Below are 9926 nucleotides of genomic sequence, written 5' to 3'. Positions count from 1 at the left end.
CCTTAGCGCGGCGCGCTGGAATGACGCTGTGCGACCGGATGGAATAACAGGGCGCTTGCAGAGGGAGACGCTGCCGATTATTCCTCTTGGCGAGCAAGTGGTACTTGCAGTTCCTGTGCACTTTGTGGTGTTCTTTCGAGGTGAGCGGAGTCTAGCTCACAGTTTCGTTGATCCGTTGTTCCGGCTGGAGAAGCTTAGGAAACGCCCGCTCTTGTGAGACGTGTTCCTGGGGTCTCATCTCTAGCCTTGTGGAGTACTCAGGTGGGGCTTAGGAAGCGCCCGTTGTGAAAACAGTATTTTGTGGTCCGCTACCCCCAGCCTTGCGGATTACTCAGGAGGGGCTTAGGAAGCGCCCGAATTCAGAGCAGTGAACGCGGTTTTCAGGTTTTCCGCTACCAGGGGGGTGCTGGTGTTGTTGTGCTTCACCAGGAAGTGCTGTGTTCATTTGTTTTCTGCTCCAAACCAATCACTGGGAGTGGGAAGTTCCTACCCTTGCCGGACACCTAGGCTTAGGTGCCGCATTCTCTTCAAGGAACCTCCTTTATCGCTGTTTGGCGCCTGCAGAGAAGTATCTGCATAGACGCTGTGTTTTGTTTGACATTGGGCAATTGCTTTATTACTATGTTGGTTTCAGGAACTTTCTTGGTGACCCATTATAGGGGATGACTTGTTTGCTTCTTACACTGACCTTTGATATTGCAAACCATACATCTCCTCGGAGGGGGGAATTTGCCTATCATTAAGAACATACCGAACAAGGAGTGATATTTAACTGTTTGTTACTAGTGGCATCCTGGTATTCTACATCCTCGTTCTGGGTAGGTGTAAATCCATCACATATGCTCATCTAGATACTGTGAAAGGGAGAGAACATTGGTGTATTGATATTTTCTTTTGTTGTGTCTTCTAGTAGGAACACCAGGGGACGTAGAAGAGCCCTTTATATCACCCCTTTGTTTCCGCATACCTGCAGGTTATTGCAGGTGAGGAAAGGAGTAACGCAGTGTATAAATTAGCTACAGCTGAGGGTTCTTATTCCACTCATCCCTTGCTTTCTCCATCTGCAGGTTTCGGTTCCAGTTGCCCAGCTGTTCCCCTCCGGACCTATCTTTTTCCCCCGCTTGATCTCCTTAATAGTCTGTGACAATGATAGCCAGACTTGGGATGATCTAGAGGTGGGCCCCCTTTATTGCATCAATCCAATCCCGAGGAGCAACCACGACAGGCCTGACATAGGGTGAGGGATTGCTTAGTGGACCATGAGATAGGGGGTAACCATGCCAGTGCTGGTACTTCCTTATATGGCCACTTAGGCAATATAGGCTTACCTGGTCAAGGATAGCCTTATCTCCTTTCGTTTGGGGGGGGGGGGGGTTATGTAGGAAGGTAGATCCTGACTATGGTTGCCCCCAACTTTTTGCCTGGTGTTTTGCTGGTTTTCTGACTTAGTTGACCTGGGGCCCTGCTATTCAGGACCCCAGGCCCACTGCTCTCTCTGTTAAAATGGATTCCATGTACCCTAGGTACATATCTGATTGGATACTGAGTCACCTTATCAGTCCCTGTACAGTATACCATAGGTATCCAGGGCATAGGTGTACCCAGGGCCTACCAGGGGCTGAAGCATGTATTATGCCACCCCTGGCTGGCCATCCAAAACTGACAACTGGCTGCTTGACAGCTGGGGCAAGGTGGTGTAATCACCCTTTGCTTTAGATATAGTATTCCTATATCTAACCCTAAAATGGACACATATATTCCTATCAGTCACTCCTATGGCAGGCCTTAACAATCCTGAAGGTAGAGTGCTTGGAATAATGTGAAATGGTGCTCTGGCATGAGCAGGGCCCGTTTGCAGCTTGCGGAACCAAGTCCTAATAGCTGTTCCATGATAACGCATACCATATACTCTTAAGTGCATTATAATCCTCGCGGTTATATGCCAACTCTGGTATCGCTTTATCAAAACATGTCGAGTAAGGTGTCATACGAATTGGAATACTAACCCCTCGCCAATTCTGGCGACGGGGTTAGCATTCCACCCTTCTAGAGGGACACGACAGTGCTTTGGGGTAAGAGAAGCCCCGACCCTGAGCAGCTCCAGCACCGAAGTTCAGCCCCCCTGCATCCACTAGATCTGCGTGGGGCCCTTCTGCTCTTTGCTGCTCACCGCGTTGTCCAGGTCACTTGCCCGTTGGCTAGTAGCCCTTTTACGACGTTTCACGATGACAAACACCGCTGGTCTGGTTGCTCCAGACTTGCCCTTGCTCCCCTCCAACAGAGGAGCACCCCGGACCCTCCTAGTCCACTTCAGACTCCATTTTAAGTCCACCGCGTGGGCTTGCATTTGCCAAGACTTGTTGCCCCAATCCTGGGTCCAGCGACGTCGACAGCAGATACCTTCGTGGGACAGCTCGCACCTCCATCCTGGTCGCCGACAATGCCTCCTGGTCCGAGAGACTGCAGAGCCCAGCAGCGCCCACTCACCTGGTCGAGGTGACTTCGTCCGGTGCCATCCTGGTGCCCACCTAAATCACTGGCTAGTGATTCAGAACTTGGTCCCCTCTGCTTATAGGTCTTCTTCTTCCCTGATCCAGGCTTGGATCACCACGAACTTCTTCACTGGCCGCCTGCCAGCAACTTCTTTCTTCAGGCTCCTGGTTCGTCAACGAGGGTTTCCGACGCCACTTGAACCCTATGCAGCCGCAGCCCCTGGGCTAGGTAAACCGAGTACTCCGGTGCTCCAGCGTAGTCCAACACTCGAAGTGTCCGGATCCACTTTCGTTTTTGACCTACCTAGTCGGGTTCGCCCGAGAACAGTAACTTTGTCTTTACTAGCCTCCATAGACTTTTTCCCGCCTTACGCGTGAGAGTTCCCACTCTGCACACGACGTCCCTAGGCCTCCTGCTTGTAATCTAAAGGTTCAGTAGTCCAGTCCTAGCGATTCTAAAGCCTATGAGAATAGTACTTACCTGCTAGTAATTTCGCATTCCACTTCTTGTGTATATGGTTTTTCGTGCCCCTCGGGCATTTGTGTAAATTGTGCGACTTTAAGTATTTTCGTAAGAGTTTTGTTGTGTGCTTAGCTCCCTGTCTCATAAAGAGCCAGGGTAGTCTTGTTAGAAATAAATATACATTTATTTTCATAACAACTTGTGTGGTGTCCTTTCACTTGGTGTTCAAGGGGTATATGTGATGGTAAAACAGCTGGCTTAACACGCCCTCTAGAGTCTTAGCCTTAGACTGCTCGTATCCATGCTACTAGGATAGCTGGTCTATAAGGTTGACTTACAACCAATCATCAATAAGGGTTGTCTGGACTGATACATAGTGATCACTAGAATAGTGAGCACTGCATATCAGGCCAACTTCTCACAGTCAGCAGACTCACAAGGGCCAACTTAGACCTACATAGGGAAGGAACTGGGGGACCCCCAGTGCTGACCCTACGCAGGCCTAACTTTGGGGTTAGAAGAGCTAGATCTCATTCTAGGGACTCCAATAGATATGTGCACTCTCGTGCCTCTCATGCATCTGCTCAGAGGAGGATGACTTCCCCTCAGAGGAGAGAGCATGAGGCAAAGATGAAGGAGGCTAATCTGAGGATCCAAAGGGAAGAACTTGCCCTTGCCAAAGAGAAGCTTGCCTTTGCTAGAGAGCCACAGTTGAGTGGGGTAGTCCCCACTGGTGGCAGCAATAGCCCTAGGGATAGAGAAAGGGGTTTTGATACTAGAAACCTGAGTAAAATAGTGCCCTCCTATAAGACAGGAGATGATATCCACAAGTGGATAACTGCTTTGGGGAGAGCCTGCAAAGTACAGCAGGTACCCCAGAGTCAGTGGGCAGCTATATTGTGGCTCTCCTTTGAAGGTAAAGGTAGAGATAAGCTCCTCACTGTTAGAGATGAGGATGCTAATGATTACCAAGTCTTGAAAAATGCACTGATCGAAGGGTTTGGCTTAACCTCTGAACAGTACAGGTTAATGTTCAGAGACACCCAGAAAACTCAGGCTCAAGATTGGACTGACTTTGTTGATTGTGCCACTAAGGCTTTGGAAGGCTGGTTACTGGGAAGTAAAGTTACTGATTACACAGGATTGTATAATCTAATTATGAGAGAGCAAATCTTAAATATTTGTCAGAACCAGTTGTTGCATCAGCACTTGATTGACTCAGATCTGACCTTTCCCCAAGAATTGGGAAAGAAGGCAGACAGATGGGTCAGGGCAAGGGTCAAGCAGCAGAACCAGGGTAGTGGCCAGAAGAAAGCAGACCAGAAGGGTATTGAGAATAAGCAAAATGACCAGAAGTCTTCAACAGGGCCCCAACAACCTAAGGAGGGTGGGTCCCAAAATTCCCAAAAGAAGAAGAATGATGGTCCTAAGAAACCATGGTGCCAATACTGTAAAAGTAAGACTCACTGGTTTAGTGAGTGCACCAAGAAAGGCCAAACTCCTACCACTACTGTCCCTAAGACACCTGCACCCCCTAGTACAGTTAGTAGTGGTAGTGTACCTCCCAAGGCTATAGTTGGGTTAACCCTGGGAACTGAGGTGGGTTCTGACTTAGTCAGAATTCCTACTCAGGCAGTTCTTGGTTTTACTGGGGACATGGATATGACCCCTACTGTAAGTCCTAGTACTCTGGGCAAATACAAACAAACACCTTTAATCAATGGAAAAATGGCTCAGGCCTACAGGGACACATGTGCCAGTGTCACCATGGTGACACCAACATTTGTGGACCCTGACCAGATCATGCTAGGTTCAGACTACCTAGTGACCAATGCTAGCAATGTCACTACCAATCACAGTATGGCAGTTGTTAATTTCTCCTGGGGAGGGGTAACTGGCCTCAAAAGGGTTATAGTTAGTTCAGACCTCCCAGTAGATTGTCTTTTGGGCAATGATTTGGAATCCTCACTGTGGTCAGATGTGGAGTACAGGACTCATGTAGAAATGCCAGGACTCTCCTCACATGTCCTTGCTGTGACTAGGTCACAGGCAAAGAAATGCCCTGCTGAACAAGTGCTGGATCCTGGAAGAATGGACCAGCCACTACCCAAGAGAATGAATGGTAGGGTTAAGGCAGAGCCTTCCCCCCGGCCTCAGGTTGAGGATCAGCCCTCCCAGGAGGCTGACCCAGAGACCCCAGAAGGAACTGTCCTAGAAGAGCTTGAACCTGATCAGGGTGAGTTTCTTGGGACAGGGGGACCTTCCAGGGCAGACTTGAGACAGGCCCAATTAGACTGTTCCTCTCTTGAACCCCTCAGACAGCAGGCTGCTGCTGAGGCTGCAGGGAATGCTACAGGTGCCCATAAGGTATATTGGGAAGATGGACTCCTATACTCTGAGGCAAGAGACCCCAAGCCTGGTGCTACCAGGAGGCTGGTCATCCCCTTGTCTCTTAGAGGTTTCCTTCTCACCTTAGCCCATGAGATTCCCCTTGCAGGTCACTTAGGCCAGAACAAGACTTGGGGCAGGCTTGCCCCACACTTTCACTGGGCTCATATGTCTGAAGACACCAAAGAGTTTTGTCGCTCATGTGTCACCTGCCAAGCCAGTGGCAAATCAGGTGGCACAACAAAGGCCCCCCTTATACCACTACCCGTGGTGGGGGTATCCTTTGAAAGAGTGGGGATAGACATTGTTGGACCAATGGACCCCCCAACAGCATCTGGGTACAGATTTATACTGGTGGTAGTGGATCATGCCACCAGGTATCCAGAAGCTATTCCCCTTAGGACCACTACAGCTCCTGCTGCGGCCAGGGCCCTGCTTGGAGTTTTCTCCAGAGTGGGGTTTCCTAAGGAGGTTGTCTCTGACAGAGGTGCAAACTTCATGTCAGGATACTTGACTGCAATGTGGAAGGAGTGTGGTGTCAATTATAAATTCACCACACCCTATCACCCACAGTGCAATGGGCTTGTTGAGAGATTCAACAAGACCCTCAAAGGGATGATAAAAGGGTTACCTGAAAAGCTTAGGCGAAGATGGGACATCCTTTTACCCTGCCTCCCGTTTGCTTACAGAGAGGTCCCACAGAAGGGGGTTGGTTACATCCCTTTTGAGCTTCTGTTTGGGCATCCTGTAAGAGGACCCCTATGTCTTGTGAAGGAAGGATGGGAGTTACCGCTCAAAAAGTCTAAGCTTGACATAGTGGACTATGTACTTGGTCTCCGCTCCAGGATGGCAGAGTACATGGAGAAGGCATCTAAAAACCTTGAGGCCAGCCAAGAACTTCAAAAAGCTTGGCATGACCAAAAGGCTGTCCTAACTGTTTACCATGCAGGACAGACGGTGTGGGTGTTGGAGCCAGTGGCCCCAGCAGCTCTCCAAGACAAATGGTCTGGACCCCATACCATCATTGAGCAAAAGGGAGAAGTCACCTACTTGGTGGACATGGGAACTCCCAGGAGCCCCCACAGGGTGCTTCATGTAAACAGGCTCAAGGCATTTGTCAACAGGGAGGACATGGGCTTGCTCATGGCCACAGATGAGGGGCAGGAGGAAGAGAGTGACCCTCTCCCAGACCTGCTCACTCAGAACCCTGATGATGGGTCAGTGGATGGTGTAGTCTTTTCTGACAGCCTCTCTGAACATCAACAAGAGGATTGTAAACAGGTTCTTCAATCCTTTAGACAAATGTTCTCACTGACCCCCAGTCAGACAAACTGGTGCATCCATGAGGTGGACACTGGTGACAGTCTGCCTGTCAAGAGTAAAATCTACAGGCAACCTGACCACGTCAGGGACTGCATCAAGAAAGAAGTTCAAAAGATGTTGGAATTGGGAGTCATATAACCCTCAGAGAGCCCTTGGGCTAGTTCTGTAGTTCTAGTGCCAAAACCTCACACCCAGGACGGTAAGAGAGAGATGAGGTTTTGTGTCGACTACAGGGGTCTCAATGCTGTCACTAAGACAGATGCCCATCCAATACCTAGGGCAGATGAACTGATAGACAAGTTGGCTTCTGCAACTTTCTTAAGTACATTTGACCTAACAGCTGGTTATTGGCAGATCAGGTTAGCTGAGGATGCCAAGGCCAAAACAGCATTTTCTACCCCAGGAGGTCATTAACAATTTGTGGTGATGCCCTTTGGTTTGAAACATGCACCTGCCACTTTTCAAAGGTTGGTGAACCAAGTTCTCACTGGGTTGGATGACTTCTGTGCAGCATATCTAGATGATATTGCTATCTTTAGCTCCACCTGGGAGGATCACCTGATCCACCTGAGGAAAGTTTTGGAGGCCCTGCAAAAGGCAGGCCTCACTATCAAGGCTACTAAGTGCCAGATAGGGCAGAGTCAGGTTGTGTACCTGGGCCACCTTGTGGGTGGAGGCCAGGTTCAACCATTGGAGAGCAAGATACAGGCCATAAAGGACTGGGCTCCTCCAACCACCCAGACACAGGTCAGAGCTTTCTTGGGCCTGTCTGGTTACTATAGGAAGTTTGTCAAGAATTATGGGTCCACTGTGACACCACTTAATGACCTGACAAGCAAGAAAATGCCAAAGAAAGTTCAGTGGACAGTTAGCGGTCAGAAGGCATTTGATGACCTAAAGCAGGCCATGTGTACTGCACCTATTCTCAAGAGTCCTGACTACTCCAAAACCTTCATTGTTCAAACAGATGCATCTGAGTTGGGCGTGGGAGCTGTTCTAGCTCAACTGAATATTGATGGTCATGACCAGCCCATTGCTTTTATAAGCAGAAGGCTGACCCCTAGAGAGAAACGTTGGTCAGCTATTGAGAGGGAGGCCTTAGCTGTGGTTTGGGCCCTGAAGAAGTTGAGGCCATACTTGTTTGGAACTCACTTCAAGATTCAGACCGACCATAAGCCCCTCTTATGGCTAAATCATATGAAGGGTGAAAACCCCAAACTTCTTAGGTGGTCCATTTCCCTACAGGGGATGGACTTTACAGTGGAGCACAGACCAGAGACTCGCCATGGCAATGCAGATGGTCTCTCCAGGTATTTCCACTTAGAACAGGAAGACTCACCTGGTCAAGGTTAGTTTAATGTCCCTAAGTTTGGGGGGGGGGGTTACGTAGGAGAGTGGGGTCTGCAATCCTATGGTCACCCCAGATTTTTGCTTTTTGCTTCCCTGGTTTACGACTTTCCCTGGCTGTGGGCCTGCTAATCAGACCCACAGCCTAGCTGATCTCTCTCTAAAATTGACAACCATGTACTTTAGGTGCATTTACCAATTGGTACTGGGCCACCTTATCAGTCCCTGTACAGTATACCTTAGGTATCCAGGGCATAGGTGTACCCAGGGCCTACCAGGGGCTGAAGCATGTATTATGCCACCCCTAGCTGGCTATCTAAAACTGACACAACTGGCTGCATGACAGCTGGGGCAAGGTGGTGTAATCACCCTTTGCTATAGATATAGTATACCTATATCTAACCCTAAAAATGGACACATATCCTCCTATCAGTCACTCCTATGGCAGACCTTATCAATCCTGAAGGCAGAGTGCTTGGAATTATGTGGACTTATGTCCTCTATCCCCGAGATTAGCTTGGACCAAGTCAACTCTCTGATTAGGACCATTAAATCAGGCAGCCCAGTGGACCCTGTACCCGCCCGTGTCATGCACCTCATTGGGAGTGTCCTCAGTCCCTCCATTCAGACGGTGATCAATCGCTCCCTTTCCGAGGGACTTGTCCCCAGGGAGTGGAAAGAGGCCATGGTCAAGCCGATCAGGAAAAACACCTCCATCCCCTGGTCAGACATGACCAACCTGAGGCCAATCTCCCTTTTGCCGTTTGTCGGCAAACTGATGGAGAAGCATGTCAACCACCACCTTTCCAGCTTCATTGAGCAGACCGTCAGTTTGGACCACTCTCAGTCGGGGTTCAGGCCCAGGTATAGCACCGAGACGGCGCTTCTCTCCGTCACGGATGCTATACGCATGTCCCTGGACAGAGGTTTGTCTGTGGTGTTGGTGCTGCTGGACTTGTCCGCAGCATTCGACACCATATCCCACGCCATCCTCCTTACCAGACTAAAGGAGATTGGCATTGACAAATCTGCCCTGGCGTGGTTCACCAGCTTTCTCTCCGAGCGAACCCAGAAGGTGAATATGGGTTCCTTTAGCTCCACCTCGGCCAGCATCATCAGAGGAGTCCCGCAGGGCTCTTGTCTCAGCCCTACGTTGTTTAACGTATATGTCTCCTCTCTGGCCAACATCATGAGGTCTTTCGGGTTTATGCCTATCTCTTACGCTGACGACACGCAGCTGCTGTTCACTTTTAAAACCTTTACCCCGGAGATAAGACAAACTTTCTCCAACGGCATGACTGCGATCGCCAGCTGGATGGCCAAGAACTTTCTCCAGTGTAACGTGGGAAAGTCGGAGGTCATGCTATTCGGAGAGGCAAAAATCCTGTGGACCCCTGACTGGTGGCCCTCCACTCTGGGTCAGGCCCCTTCCCCGAAACAGGTGGTGAAAAACCTGGGGGTCCGTCTAGACCATGACCTCACCCTTGCCCACCATGCCATTACCACAGCAGGATCCTGCTTTCACATTATTGGCCTCCTTCGGAAAGTGTTCCCCCTTCTACCAGATAACACAAGAAAGACCTTGGTCCAGGCCCTCGTTTTGAGCCGCCTGGATTATTGCAATGGCCTATTTCTAGCAGCTAATGAAGGAGTGCTTAACAAACTTCAGGTGGTTCAAAATACCGCGGCACGTCTGGTGACCAATGCCCCCCCCAGAACGCCATCCTTGCCCCTCCTCAAAGCCCTCCACTGGCTTCCCATTCGAAAACGGGTGGAATTTAAGATCTGCTGTGTGGTGCATAAAAGTCTCCACAACCTAGGGCCACACTATCTGGCCGAAAAATTTGCATACCACCGCCCTTCCCGCAATCTTAGGTCCAGCAATCAACTGTTATTACAGGTTCCCAGACACA

The sequence above is a fragment of the Lissotriton helveticus genome, chromosome 2_1 (genome assembly GCF_964261635.1).
Source record: "Lissotriton helveticus chromosome 2_1, aLisHel1.1, whole genome shotgun sequence".
NCBI lineage: Eukaryota > Metazoa > Chordata > Amphibia > Caudata > Salamandridae > Lissotriton > Lissotriton helveticus.
This window is presented reverse-complemented; position numbering follows the sequence as displayed.